Genomic DNA, 15,430 nt, shown 5'->3' on the forward strand with positions numbered 1-15,430 from the left:
TGTTTGGGGAGAATCCCTGCTGAATTGGGGCGTGTAACCCACCTCACCGAGAAGGCTCTGTGCAGGGGATCAGAGGAGCAGGAAGGGTCAAACCTCCCTTCCCCAGGTGCCACATCCCCCTAGCTGGCACCCCACTACCCCAGAAGGGCTGCTTTACTGACTCTGGCCATTAAGCCACACTGTTCTGACAGGGGAGCTGCCTTATTAAATCTGACTGTTAGGTCACGCTACCCTGACAGGAGGGCCACCTTAATGACTGTCTACTAGGCCGCACTTCCCCAGATGGGTGCGCCACTCTGTTGACCCCAATTCAACAGCTTTTCCCCACCTTCACAGCTCAAGTAACCTGACGCCCATGACGGGGTGTACCAACTCTGGGACAATGAGTCATAACACTGTTGCCTCTTGGGGACTTTGCCACATTGGAGTATATGCAGGAATTGATGTAGCATTTTCCATTCCATTTTCACCTCGTGAGTGACATAGATAGCAGAGCAAGGCAAAGAATCTGGTCCTGAATCTAAAAATGCAAATGTTATTTTAGAAATAATCATTGTGAAGGTAAGTGAGGAGCCAAAAGGAGCAGGAGACAACTACATTTCCTGACAGACATCTTTGACCAACATAGATCTCCTTAAATACCAATTGTAATTTAAAAGGAGGAATATACGGAGCTTTGGAAATACAACTACACTCTGTGTGTTTGTGTGTGTGTGTGCATGTGCCTTTTATTGCACCTTTTAAAGCCTGGAATAGTCTCTGGAGTAGAAGGACTCACAATGGAGTGGAGAACAAATTTAAGAATGAACTGAAGTTGAACATAGTGTGTAAAGAAGGACCCTCCCAAAGTTCTCACTTGATATACTGTTATGATGAGTTTAACTAATTGACTGGATTTTCACAAAACATAATGAATAGCAGGTCTTGTTTCTCCTGGAGAATTTATTATAACAAGTGAGAAATGTAGTGGCAGCCCTGTCAGCTTTCACTTGAAGATGAAGTGGCATTTGAATCTTTGACACAGAGGACTAGTGTCCTAAGCTATTTCAGTGAAATAGATAAATAGATATTAATAAACATAAAACAGTTTTAAACAGTAGGACTAAAAAGCACTCGCTCTCCTAATATGAGGATGCTTCCTTTTATTAGGTAGTAATAAAATAAGCAAACTATATCTAGTGGCAAAAAAAATTACATTATGTCATGCTCCATCCACTGAAAACTTTATAATCATGGGAAAGTAGACATTAAGGGGATCTTGGCTAGGCATTCCTTTCCACCTTATTGTCTACAATGCTGTTGATAACACACCTCATCAGGCTTTCACTTCCATCACCAACAGATACCAAAAAGAAATACCTATTCCAACTTAATCCAATTTGCATTCTAATGCAAAAAACCCTATATACACTTATATCAATAGATCAGCACATCTGAATACCACACATTCTATGCATTTGAGGTGTGATTCCGCCTTTATGCTGATCAGATCATTGTTAAGGTTTTGAAGGGAATAGAAAATCTTGTTTTGTTTTGAACTTTTCTTGAGAGGGAAAAAATTTCAAAACAGCCCTTATTTGTTATACCAAAATTAAAAACTCTTTTTTCATGTGCTCTGATAAACTATTTTAAAGTCCTTTATTGTGATTATCTACTGACCTCTGAACTACTCTTCCATATGTCTAGAACAAGATTGTGCAAACTTTAATTAGGCCCCCTTCTGTACACTATGATACTGTCACATACTATTAAATGATCATATACTGTTTCTTTCATTACAATGTTCTTTCAACATGGATTTTGTGTGTGTATGTGAGAGAGACAGAGAAAGAATATATATTTTTGGTGAAGGAATGAGCAGGTAGCTGATACAAAACAGACTGTGATAGGTAGAAGAGGAGTAGAAAGAGGAACTATCTAATCATAATTCTGGAATGTCCTAACTTTTGAGTGTTTGACTTTGCAAACTTAATAATGTTCTTTTAACAGTTTGTAATTTCCTAGGTTTTTAAAAAAAATAAAAAGGAAATTCATCATGTGATAACCCATGTGAATCAAAATGATATCATCAGCATGTCTAGAACCTTTACAACTAACATTTCTGCCATTTGAGCCAACAGAGTAACTGATGATAACCTACTACTGCTATCTGGGCCCGCAGTAGAGGACAATGGATCAATTTACCCGTGACTTTCACAAATATTTGGATGGCTTTTTACCGGAACACCACATTTCTGACATAGCAGTCATCTCCCTTCCGAATTTCAAGTCCCTGCTCCAAAACCTGGATGCTGGAGCTTTTCAGAGGAAAGGTCACCAGAATGTTTTAACATGAGCAAAACATTTTCCCTAATCTTGCTCTTGGAAACATCTGAACCATTTTGGTTTAAATTTAAAACAAAACAATTTTTGAAGTAGACATAGGACACAGACCAGTTAATGGTTAAAGTAAGCCAAAATTATAAGCAACTGAAAGTGGGGATTTATAATGGGAAGTATTGGACAAGCTTAATAAGGCAGCGCTACCATCCTCACTTATCTTACATTTTATTTAGCATCTGTGGTTTAATGTGATGAAAATATATGGATGGGGTCGAAAGCTATGGTAACTGCATTTGTGGGTGGAGAGTTTTGAAAGCATTAACCAATTAGAAAAGAAGGCTTTATATAATCCCTGCGCTAATATAATTTTGTGCGCTGTAGCTAATAATGGCCTTCAGCTAGACTACAAGGATTTGTATTCTGAATGGCTACTGAGAAATTGGCTTATTGGCTGTGACACAGTTCCATATAAATATAATGGGGAATAATGCATTTTTTTACAGACTGCATCAGATTAATTAATTTATAATGCAGCAGATTTTTTTTTTGAATAATGAATATCCAAAGAATGGTTCACTTGGCCTAAAGCCAGAGTTCCTTCTAATACATTTTGACTAAGTGCAAATCCTGTTATTCAAGACTAGTTTCCGACAGAATGAAGTCTTTGTAGCAATGTAGTTATTCCCGCTTACAAGAAACTTAGTTATGGGTGAAACTCTGTTATAAAAATAGAATGCAATGCATTACAATAACTTGAGGATTTTGAATGTGCAAACTGAAATACCTTGTAGTTCCAGTGTTACAATGTAGTTTTTCTTGTAATATGTTAGTGGAGGGAAGAAAACTATTTCACTATAGATAGTGTCTACTCTATTTAAGTGCATGTATTACTTGAAATTAAGTCTTTATTTTCTATTCTAAGTAGAGATAAGCAGATTCTGCAATATCAAGTATCTCGGCATTCTCTTAGAATATTTCAATATCCAGAACCTCCCCAATATCCATGACTCAAACCTAGCCATTCCCAATGAATGGAGCCCAATCATCATGTAAGGTAGAGCTGTTCAGGAATTTTCTGCAAAAACATTTTTCATCAGAAAATCTTGACTGAATGAAACTGTTCATGGGTAAGGGTTAATGAATCTACCCCCAATTCAAAATTTTCCTGATTTTTTTTTTAAATTTGTCTACCTGTCCTATTTTAACATTTTTTTTAAAACAAAAAAAGTTTTGTTTTTCTTTTTGTAACAATGCTTCAGCTTGAAATTTTAATTAATTTTCACTAAACTGTTAAAAATAAAAAAGTCAAAATTGGCGCAAAGCATTTCAAAATTATTAAATCAAACATTTTTACTGACCCACTCTGAAATTTTGTTAAGATTATTGATTGGTTCATGAAAATCTAGAAAATACTTGAGGGGTGGGAAAAGAGTTCCTCCCCTATGCTAATTATAGATTCTGGTTCTTAAAGATGGTATATCTAAAAATGATAGTACCAGCAAGTCTCTGTTCTAAGGATGTGGCCCCTTCAGGAACTATGCTATTGAAATCAAACTTATAAGGAATCAGTTATTTTAATAAACTGAATCAGAGCACTCATTCATGAGAACATTGTCATACAATGCATTTCTACAATGTGGCCCTAATCTAAAGTCCCCTGAAGTCAATGGAAAGACTCCTAATGTCTACAGTAGGTTTGGATCTAGCCCAATTATTTAATAACCCAGAAAAAAGAATTGGCATACACAATGACATTAGAAAGTGTAGAATAATTGAGTCTCCTCTTCCGATATCTGAGAAGTGTTCTGTTTTAAAGATTATATTTAAACAGTGAGCATGTTTTACACAATGAGCAATTTCAGCCTTTAAGCAGTCTGGAGCACAAGAACTTAAGAAACGAAATCTAATTGTTCTGTCAGAAACTTATTCTCTTATAAAATCATAGTGTATGATTAAGTTCTAACCTTAAGCAATTTCTATTAGACTGATGAAAACCAATTATGAAAATCTCTACCCACACAAGGAATATCAGTCCAGTAATTTGTCTGTTATGCATTTACCATCTGTTTATGTGGTATAGAGATGTTTTTGGAAAGGTGTCATGCTATGAACAGAAATAATATTGTGGCTGTGGTAACCTACATGAGAAAGCCACAGAGTTGATAGCTGAGCATTCCAATAAAATACTATTGATTCTCAGAGGTTCTTTACACTACTTGCCTATATTTTTGCAGTAAATAAACAAGAAATCCGTTTATTCTTTAACACTACCCCATTTATATAAAGTGCATCAAGTGATCATGATATTTAAAACACAATAAAAATGGATTACAGGGAACAAATTGGGATTCATACTGATTTGCTAGACAAGATGCAAATAGAAAAGTTATTGAAGGACTGTAACTCATTATTTTCTATTTTTCAGTTAATCAGCTGTCAAGATGTAACAAATATGAAATTTTTAATTGTTTAAATTCTTTGGTTTAGCTGTTTATCAGTCCAAGGATGAAGACTTCCACTATACTCTGTAATGCAAACAGGAATGTAATTAATTATAGAGGTAGAAATAGAGTTAGATGTATAGATATTATTTAATTGGATAATGGCTGCTTTAAACTTCTTGAGGGTTAAAATGGCTGCAAATAATATCAAATTCCAATCTGAAAATAAAGGAACTTTGGCCTTTATTTAGTGTAGTTTTCATATTAAATACTTATAAACCTTTTCTGCCACTGATGAATTCATATAGTATCTGTAAGTATTGAATGTAATTACAATCCAATACATGATGAAAATGGGAATTAAAAAAAAAAAAGGATTATCAGCTACTTTTGGAACTTCTGAATGAACATGAAATGTTTGTGTTTATAAGTGTATAGAAAGTCTTAAATACTTTGAGATTTCTTTTAAAGATTACTATTACTTCTTTTGTATTGTCCATTCAACTTCATGTAAATCTGAGAGCAGGGAAAGGTCACATGTTTCTGTTTTGATCATGAAGACAGTACAGTGACAGGGTCTGATCCTTCCAAGCCTTACTTACATGAGTAATCATTAATCATGTGAGTAATCTTGCTCACTTCAAGGAGTCTGCATACCACAGGACTATACACATGAATAAAACAGGATTGGGCCCGTATCAAACGTTTCAGAATTCCATGACTTAATCCTTCAAGGAGCTAATTAAGTCTACAGGGGAGATGTTTTCATCCCTTTCCCTGGAGCAAAGTGTAAGGAAAGACAGCAGAGAAGAGGGGGATGCAACATGTAAAAGTAATGGATTAAGATGAGAAGAAAACATGACCCTAAAGGAACTATAATTTAATGTCAAGCAGGTAATGGGTGGTTAGTGTTATGTTGGCTCCCTGGGTTATGGAATAGAATTTAACCATAATCTTCTGGACTGCCTTGGAATTTTGGTAACACAGTTCCTGCAGAGTGCATGCAAGTTTCATTGCCTGGTTTAGGAGCAAGCATGTTCCAGTTGCTCAAAGAGAAAAGGACCTTCATCACCAGTCTTTGGAATACAGGTAGCAGCAGCAGCAGTGATGCATCATCAGCAGGCAGGGCTGCCTCTGGGGGACCACAAAATAATGCTTGTGAAATTGTTTTGTGAAGGCATTGATGCCTGGTACTTTGTCATAGCTCTGCAGGAGGGTCCAGGACTCAGTGCAGTCAGTATAGCTCTGTATGGAGCGCTACAAGAGCAGATTTTGGTCCATAAGTAACCCACTCTTGGAATAGAGGAGGAAGACATGGGCTTCCTCTGTTCTTTTAAGTTAAGGCCCCTTCATCAGAACTTTAAGGCTCTTAAATAGTATAAAATAAGCCACTAAATACACTGCAGCATGGGATTGATATGGGTTCATTTTCAAGTGAATTGTCTAGGAGCAGGAATGTGTGTCTATTACATCATGCTGGAAAAGGATATTAATATAAAATGCAGTGGTGTTTATATAGAAGATGATTTAAAAATGAGACAGAAGTACCTTCTGCAACTAATAAATTATACCCCAGGAAATTGTAATGTATTGTAGCATAAAAGAACAGGTATGAAGAGCTCAGTTTAATGTAAAATGTTTACATAAATTGCCATTGCCAGGAATTTTCAAGAAAAAAGCTCTTTTTAAGGCTCTCTGAAGGTGTCTTCAAGTCATTAGTTATACCTGCCTTTGTACGTTAACGTTTTTGTGATGTAGGGTTTTTTTAAATATACTGGCCCCTCTGACAACTAAGCAAATTCGTCATTTTAATGAGGAAAAAATATGTTAAAACATCAAAACGCAGTTAAACTAAAAGCACTCATTAAAATGAAGATGAAGTCAGTTTGCTTTGCTTGTGGTTACCTGATCTCATGAACAACTGCAATAGTAAGCAACATTTCAGTTTAAGAGGGTTTGAGACATTTTTGAAGCTGCTGCAGTCTCTTTTTGTAGTCTTCCTGCAGATGAGTTCTGGTTAATCATTAGATGTTGCAATAAGTTTTTGATGGTTAAAAACTGAATCTTATCAAACCTATTTAAATGTGTTGGAAGTGCTGCCAGAATCCAGCGACTCAGTAATACCCAATACCAAAGGTTTCCAAAATTGCAATTAAAAGAAGCTTTAGTTAATAGCTCTAAAAGAGATTATTAAAATGGTACATGTTTTCACTAGCAATTAGGATTCTAATGGCAAAGAACACTCAAACTTTGATTTTACTATGACTGTTAAGCTGTGAAGGTCTACAGGACTCGGCCCTTTAAATTTTATCATGGAAGCTTTTCTAGATAGTATAGTGTGCCATGCTCTTAAATATTATGGACCTACAGTCATATATTTATTTGTATTAGAGTAACACATAGGCCCCTCAGTCAATAGCCGGGACCCAATTGTGCTAGGCACTGTACAAACACAGACTGAGAAGATGGTCACTGTCCCAATTTAAATAATATAATATAATATAATTAATATAATATTAACATTCTCTTTTAGTAGAGAATGTCTGAGACTTGGAATGTACAATTCTTCAGGAAAGTCATCCTGCCACACTAAAAAGTACTGGGCTACACAGTCCGGTTACAACATCAAATTTTTTAAAAAGCAGGAGAAAGTTTCATACACTTCCCATTAGTAAAACCACTATTAATAATGGAAATTGAGGTAATTATCAGGAGAAAATAGATCCTTACACTTTTGTATCCTCCACTCATGTCTGCTTCTCTGCTGCCACTGTTTTGTTCTGTTCCCAGTGGTTGCTTCTAATTAGACTCTGTAAATACCCTTCTTTGCAATACCATGGATGCATGTCTGATGTTTGAATCATGCTCCAGAATTTCCCCCCACTATTTTTACAATCCAGTAGGTAATTTTTACAGCCAAAGTTTTCCTTTCTTTCTGTAAATGGAGTCTGTACTTGTAATGCTGGCTAAGCAACATGGATAAGCTTCTGTACTGTAGGAAAGACAGACTCCAGTTCCTCTCCTGTTTGTCCCAGTTCACTAATCCAGAGGGTCAAGAAAATTTCCACTAGATAGCCAATTGGCCAAGAAGCCTGTGATAATCTACATAATCTCTTTTGCACCTCTCTGTGTTGAAGCATGGAGGAAATTTAATAAATCACCCATGTCATCTGAAGATACCGTTTTTCTTTTGGTATAATAAAACATAATATACTCTTAAAATCTCATTTTATGCATCCAACCATGTTTGAATTTTTAAATTGCAATGTTAGCATGGATCCTATTGTTTTTAAGTCTAATTTATTCTCCTGTAAAAAAATGTCCAAAGCATGCTTTTTATTTTTAAAACTATTAATATATAAGGTATTCAGTTTGACACAGGCTGCTTTCAGCAGCTTTTCAGGTTTTTTTCAGAGTAGTTTTTCTGTTTATGCATTCCCTCATTCTATTGCCTTAAACAGTTACCTCAGCAGAGATTTAAGTCTCAGATAATTTGTTTTCAGATGAGATCATTTCATTAAGATGCTGTTCATAAAGAGTGAAATTCACCCCAGTGCCTGCCCAAGGCACTACGTATCACATAAATCCTACTAAGGTATTGTTCTCATCATCTTTTTTATTTTCCCTTTATCCAAGCCAGCTTGTCCGTTCCTGCTTGGTATATACACTCTGATTAAATCTTCATTCCTTCAGAAATTATAAATGTACCAGTAGCATTCTGAACAATTTATTCCCACCCTTTGTGCTTACACCATTCAAATATGAATATATGATTATCATGCCTGCACTTAATCCCCAATTAGTCTAGAGCTATACTTCATTCTTTTAATCTTTTCACGTATATTCAGCCTCTTAAAGATTTCTGTTGCTCTTTTTTGAAGTCCTTTAATCACATAGAGTTTAAGTACAGAAATGACCACCAGATCATCTAGGCATGTCTCCTGCATATCACAGGCCACTAAACACCCAGCCACTCCTACAAGAAGCCAATAACCAGAATTAGACCAAAGTATTAGAATCCTCAGGAGACTAAACTACTGTGTGCCACATGAAGAGAACGGGAGATTCCAAGGTGCACTATCTGATGAGCTCTTTCTGGTATTTTGGTCCCAAGAAATTAACTCTGGTTTAAGGTGTTGTCTTTTGAGGGTGAGTGAGGAATGGCGTTATAACACATCTAGTCACTTTGTTGCAGTCACATTTTTTCAGGCCTTTCAGGCTCAGGATAAAGGTTTCACACTGTTGGGCTCACCTACTTAACATGGCATAGATGAACTTTCATTTAATGCCTTCCCAACATAACTCAGATGAACTTTCAGTCTGTTTCCCCCTTTACAAAGTCATAAGGGGGAAGAAAATAATGAACAAATCAGTGAGGCCCTGATCTTGCAAACTGATCTGCTTGGTTGACAGCGTGATGTCTACATTGAGTCTCACTGACTTTGCTGAGGATCTGTCTGTGTGCAGGACCCCTGTGGGTTTGGGAGGAATTGCAGAAAGTAGTTTGCATTGCTGAATGTTTCTCACTCAGGGAGGAGCACCAGGATTCCTGAAACACTGCTGTCACCTGTCCCAGAGAGACTAGCCAAAGAAGTGTGGAGACAGCAAGAAACTCTTATCACGTATAACTTGCCACTGGGAAAAGATGGCAAAAACTGACCATTGCATAAAAAGCATCTAGATTTTCATAAGACAATACTGGGCATAAATGATTAAAGTCAGATGATTTAAGAACTGTATTTAGTTTGCACACATTGTTATGCTGTCTGGAATTTTTTTCTGTTTAATCTGGGTAGTTCGCAAATACACACATGAGGCCTGCCAGGCACAAATTTCCTCTTCTCATCCAGAACCCAGCCAACAAAGCAAAAAAGAATCCAGTTACTAGTTCTAAGTTGCTTTTGCCTGAACAGAAATGACACTGGCTTCTGCTAGTTCCTCATCCTGTCCATACAGAATGCTTTTGCTGCATGCACTGCATAGTCTTATGGTGTTTACAACAGAGGGAAGGAGTTTTGGTGTAGACAATCTTAGTGGGGAAGAGCAACTGTAGGCTAAAGATGAAAGAGGAGTCTGGGATGAACTGAGCCAGAAATAGACTGGAGAACATCTGATTGGTGCAAGAAGTAGCTGCAGAAAAGGAATGGAGAGAGTGAAGAACAATTTGTTTAATTCATTCTTATTTCCACTTAGCAGACAGTGAGCCACTATGACAAGTTTAGTAGTCTCTTTTTCTCTAAGAAGTTCCACTGAAATTAATCGGATTCACATGAGACAATTACTACTCAACGTGAACAAAGGTGGCAAAATTTGACCGTCGGTATCTCTGATGTTTTAAATGGAAGGTTGAATCCAACAGCTACTAATTTTCCTGTTTCCCTATACAGAGCAGGACCTTAGTGTCTGTTTTTAGTTAGAGATTTTAAAACGTAGTTAAATATATTTCCTTATTCCAAACATTTCTAATGCACTTTAATTTGACTTACATGTGCAATCAATGCATTATCATTGTTCACAGTGACTGAATTTCCTTCCAAATGGACAGTGATAAGTATTGGAATTAACATGATTATGAGTACATCTTAAACTACAGTCTGAAAAGGGCACCTTTTATGGGGGAAAAAAAGGGTCTGATTCCTTGCTTTTTAAAATTTCAAGTTTTAAATGATTACTGTAAAGGCTGAATCCTAATTTCCCATGTAAAGCATATAGTCATTTCCTCACTTGCAGTCACTTTAAAAATGCAGTTAACTTTATCAGCTGAAATGTCAGACATTTCCTCCCTTTTGTTCTCATGTGCCTTCATGTTTTCCATCCTTTTAGAAAAGCTTGTGTCAAAGTAAATACTTTTGAAGTATTAAGTACAAGAGATGTGGACTGATCTGTCATTCACAATCTCCTATTTAGAAGCTTACTGAGTAAAATCAAGTCACATCCATCTAGCCCCTGACACATTAGACACTCTTGCTTTGATAACTTGGCCCTTTACAATTTTCTGTTATCACTCAGTGCAGAAGGTTGTCTCTCTCTCTCTCTCTTTTTTTTTAAAGGCGAGTAGGGGGGCAAGTGAAGACAAAAGTCTTCCAAACAACCTGTAAAAAGGAGGTTCTGACCACTTATAATCAGAAAAGGCCTGAACTGGTACGGTGATGAGCACCCTCCAGTCCCATTCCAGTACATATTCCTAGGGATATGTTCTCTTAATTTATTAAGCAGAGTAAAGTTGAAGTTGAAAAATCGTGAGATTTGAACAAAAATAATTAATGTAAATTTATAATTGTCAATGTCACCTTATTTCTGTCTTCATGTGGATGCATTCTGTAATTACGTGATCATGATATTTTTTCACGGGACTCCTATCTCTGTCAGGGCAAAGGTTGGATACGTAAGTGGGCAGGATGAAGGTTGTATAGGCAGCCATAAAGCTGGCAGCTTCTAACTTTTGAGCATGTAACTTTTCAACCTAAACATTCATTTAAATGCAGTTATTTTGCATGTAATATCTGTTATTAGAAGGTCTCCAGTTTAATTAGGTTAGCAAGAGATGATGTAGCAATAATCCTGAGGAGATAAAATGCCATAAAACACAGATTAAATAGGATCTGAGAACATTTTACTATTTGTTTGTTTAAATTGAATCAGAGTTATGCTGGGTGAACACTGAAAGAAGAGATGAGAGCCCAAACCAAAATTATGAGACAAACATCCACAAATGTTGAGGAATTTTGAGTCTAGTTCTGAACTTTATGCTTGGCTCCTACTTTTCAAAATGTAGATGTTTGGTCAGGATAAGTCTCCACATTTTGGATCGCTATCCAGACTTTATGTGAATCATTTTGGTCTCTTTAAATCATAGTCACTCCTTTTTGTAAAGATAATTTTATTTATGAAAGGAAACTGAAAGGTTTCCACTTGGTGTTCTGGGTCGTCCATTGTGTAGGAGAGAAGAAAGAGGATCTAATTTTCCACTTATGAAAGCTCTTCACTCACATTACACTAATCAATAGACAGTCAGTGTAGCAGATGTACTGGGGACACTGCTAGCTTTCACTGGTAGAAATCGTTGAGCAATGTTCCTGTCAAGGCCCAAAGAAACATTTCAAAAGAGTAAAGAGCAATATATTTGGCAACTTGTGCTTCAACCATATCACAGAAAGGTCTACAGAAGCATCTGAATTTAACAGCAAAAGATAAGAACACCCCCTATTTCAGGTCAGTAGAAACAAACTTTTTATTATCTTTTCACTTCCTAGGAATTGGACTCAGGTAAACTAATTAATTTCACTTTCTAATGGACAGATGTCCACATCACAAAAAACAAACATACAATATCACCATAAATAATTGCCACCCTTATTGGAAATCTCTACAAATTATAGTGCTACAGAGCATGGAGACTGAACTTGCTGCTTATTCATAGTGGAAGATCCCTCCAGGGCACTGTGAGGAAATCTGTACTGCCACTGTCTGTTCTATTCATGCGCCAGTGTTATGGATAAATAGAGGATTTAATTCTTAGGGCTGACAGTCTAAGAACATTTGCAAACACTAAAATTAACAGGAAAGAAATGGACAGGATGAAAATGCAATTGTTTCTGACCACGCACCAGTGGAGTCTGTAGTAAGTGCAAAACTTTCTGAATTTCAAAATAACTTTCAAGTTTAATCTTCTTGACTACTAGAAATTCAAATAAACAATTCAGCTAAGAAAACACTTGAAGGCCCTCAGTGTTTTATTGTTTATGTTCTCTCGGATATTACATGCAAGTAAAATGCATGAAGCACTACACTAGTGCGACTAGAAAGGAAAAACATAGGAGCACAAAGGTTAGAGATAGAAAAAGACTTTAGTCATATCTTCATTCACCAACAAAAATTCTCCTTGATATTGGTGAGAGTTTGGGGGAGAGAAAGATTATAGTGCTGGGATCCTTAGAAAGTCTTTAAGTCCATTCCTGCTAGTGCAAAATACAGCCAAGCTGTTGATGTGAAAGCTGAAATTATTTGAAACTTGCATGTGTGACATATGTAGTTAGGTTGCTATATGGCTCTTTTCTATATGCTCAGTCTTTGAGATTCTTCTAGTGAGCTAGTCCAAAATGGCTGCTGTTACAGAGTGATTCAAACATAACTGTGCCCTCTCCTGGAGGCTTCATATTAGTTTATTTTCTGAATTCTAAAATATGTAATCCTGACTGAAAGTTTTTGCTTTTGATTATTGAAAAAACGAAGAGCAGTTTGATTTCAGGTTCAGAAACAAACTGACAAAAGTGGATGAAACATTTTCTTTATCAAGATAGGTACAAATGTTTGAAAGTTGATTTATTCAGATATCTCTTGCATTTCAACAGGGTTGTTTGTAAAAAGTGATATGATATAGCTCTTCGGGGTCTCTGAGTAGTTGAGTCTACCACCATGTGATCAGAAGAGTCTACTGTGTAACAACATATATCATCACGAGAGGCTGTGTTTAGTTGAACTCTGAAATTATAGTTTCTAAAAGCACAAAAAATAAGTATTATTTTTATCACGAATACTATAGCTTTATAGCTTGAGAAGTGTAGAGGGAAAGAAGGAGATTAGCACTGTTGAAAATTTTGCTAGAGGCAAAATACGTACAAAAATAAAACAATCTCAATATGGAAAGTATTGTCTCACAGGGCAGCATTCGCTAGCTGCTATATTCTGCCCCCCCTCTCATCCCCACACACACGTTTCACTTTCTTTATGTGGACTGGGTACTACTTATACTAAGTGCAATGTGTTTACTAACACATCATTATTTTGTTCCCACTTTCAAAGAAAGGTAACAGCCATATTGCCAGCCCCAAGTGTTCAAAAATCATGTCAGACCATTTAAAATCATGAGATTGGCTTAAAAATTGATTTTTTTTTTCAAATTTGGGAGTTTTCATTTATCTTCTGGAGTTTGTCTTTAGGCTTCACTCTTTCACTCTTTCCCCCATAATAAGCATGGAAAATAGTACTGATCAAAAACTGAAATAATTGTCCCATGGATCAGTGTGAAATTTAAACAAGATTTAAATTAGGATCAAAAGTCAAAATATTGAATTTTCTGATAAATCAAAAAGTTCCAAAATATCTGATTCGGAAATGTCAAAATGTGTAGTTTCAGTTTAGTTCACATTAAACTGCATCTGGCTGAGCCGTCACAGTGCCTCCTGGGGAATGCCATGGGAGTGTTTTATGCCACCATTTACCTCTGTCGATCAGGCTTCCCAGCTGGACTCGCCCTCCTATAATGTGCTAAGGTGGTAGGGCTCCCACGATATACAGCAGTAGCTGAGCCACAGGCAAGATTCTGAGGTATCATGGGGGATGCAGTCCTGCTGGCGAGAAGCCCTGCCCTCAGAGAAGAATGGGAACAACTTTTCAACTTCCACGAGGCATGATGGTAGTTTGGCGAGATGCAATTTAAGATTGAATCAACCTGTAATGAAACATTTTGAATTTACGAAGTGGAGAAAAAAATGGAAAACGATCATTTGCTGCAGAAAAGTTTCATTTTGGGGAATCCAGATTTTGATGGAAAATTCCTGAGTAGCTCAAACAGAAATTTCTTTTTTTTTTTAAATGAAATCTGCAATTGTCACATAATCACCTAGCTTCAGGAGCTAGAATTTTAAAGAAAAAATATTGTGAGATTTGTGATAAAATCATGAAAGTTGGCAACTCTCTAACAGGCACATTTCATTGTGCAAAATTTCCTCACTTCTCTCATTCCTCACAAAGAAACAGGATTTTCAGTAATCTGTAGAAACATTCAGGACTGATCCTATCGGGGCAGCATAGCATCCTCCTCATTGTTCAACTTTCAAACAGGGAGGGCTGTCTTCAAAGTTGAGTCTAAGAAATTGGGATTACAGGATGGGTTTTGCACAATTTACCTGAGATGATGCTAAAATTTCAATCTATTCTGAGGTAGATATATCAAACCTAAAGTGTAGACCTGCAGACCATTGTCCCTTGATTGAAGGGACAATCTGAACTTGTATGCATATGTGTTGTTTCATATAAAAAAATCATAATTTTAAGGAAGCAAATTAAATTCCAATTAGAATTGCATCTAATTCATCCTTGTTTCTAGAAACCATGTTTCTGAAATATCTTCTTATCTCCAGATTAATTAGGTTTGGTTCCATTCAACTTAGTTATAGTGTCAACAAACTATTTCTCCTGGGTAATAATAGTTAATATAGCAAATGTGAGATGCTTTTTAATATTTCATGCTCTTATATTAAAAATTGAACTTCTGTAATATGGATGTTAGGTGATAAAAGGGCATAAGAGACGTTAGAGTCAAGAGGTTATTTAAGATTAAAAAAACACAAAGGGGAACAAAAGGATCCTTTCATCCGTAATACTTTGATATGAGTAAATGTAGCAATTTACTGAAGGGTTTTTTAAGACACCAAACAGTATATATGCGGGGGAAAAAGTAATTAAAACTGTCAGCACCTAGGAAAAGATGCCTGATGAATAAACATACATGCTAAAGAAAAATATGTATTTTAAATAATTATCAGGATGAAAAGCTGTTGGAGAATCTCAAACATCAAAGAGGAAGGAAATCCACAGATACTAAAGATAATGGGGAGATAAAAAGAATGGTAAACCCTAAACATTCTTTTTGTGGCGTGGACTTT

The sequence above is a fragment of the Emydura macquarii genome, unplaced genomic scaffold (assembly GCF_026122565.2).
Source record: "Emydura macquarii macquarii isolate MOO-44397 ecotype Brisbane River unplaced genomic scaffold, CSIRO-AGI_Emac_v2 contig_75, whole genome shotgun sequence".
NCBI lineage: Eukaryota > Metazoa > Chordata > Testudines > Chelidae > Emydura > Emydura macquarii.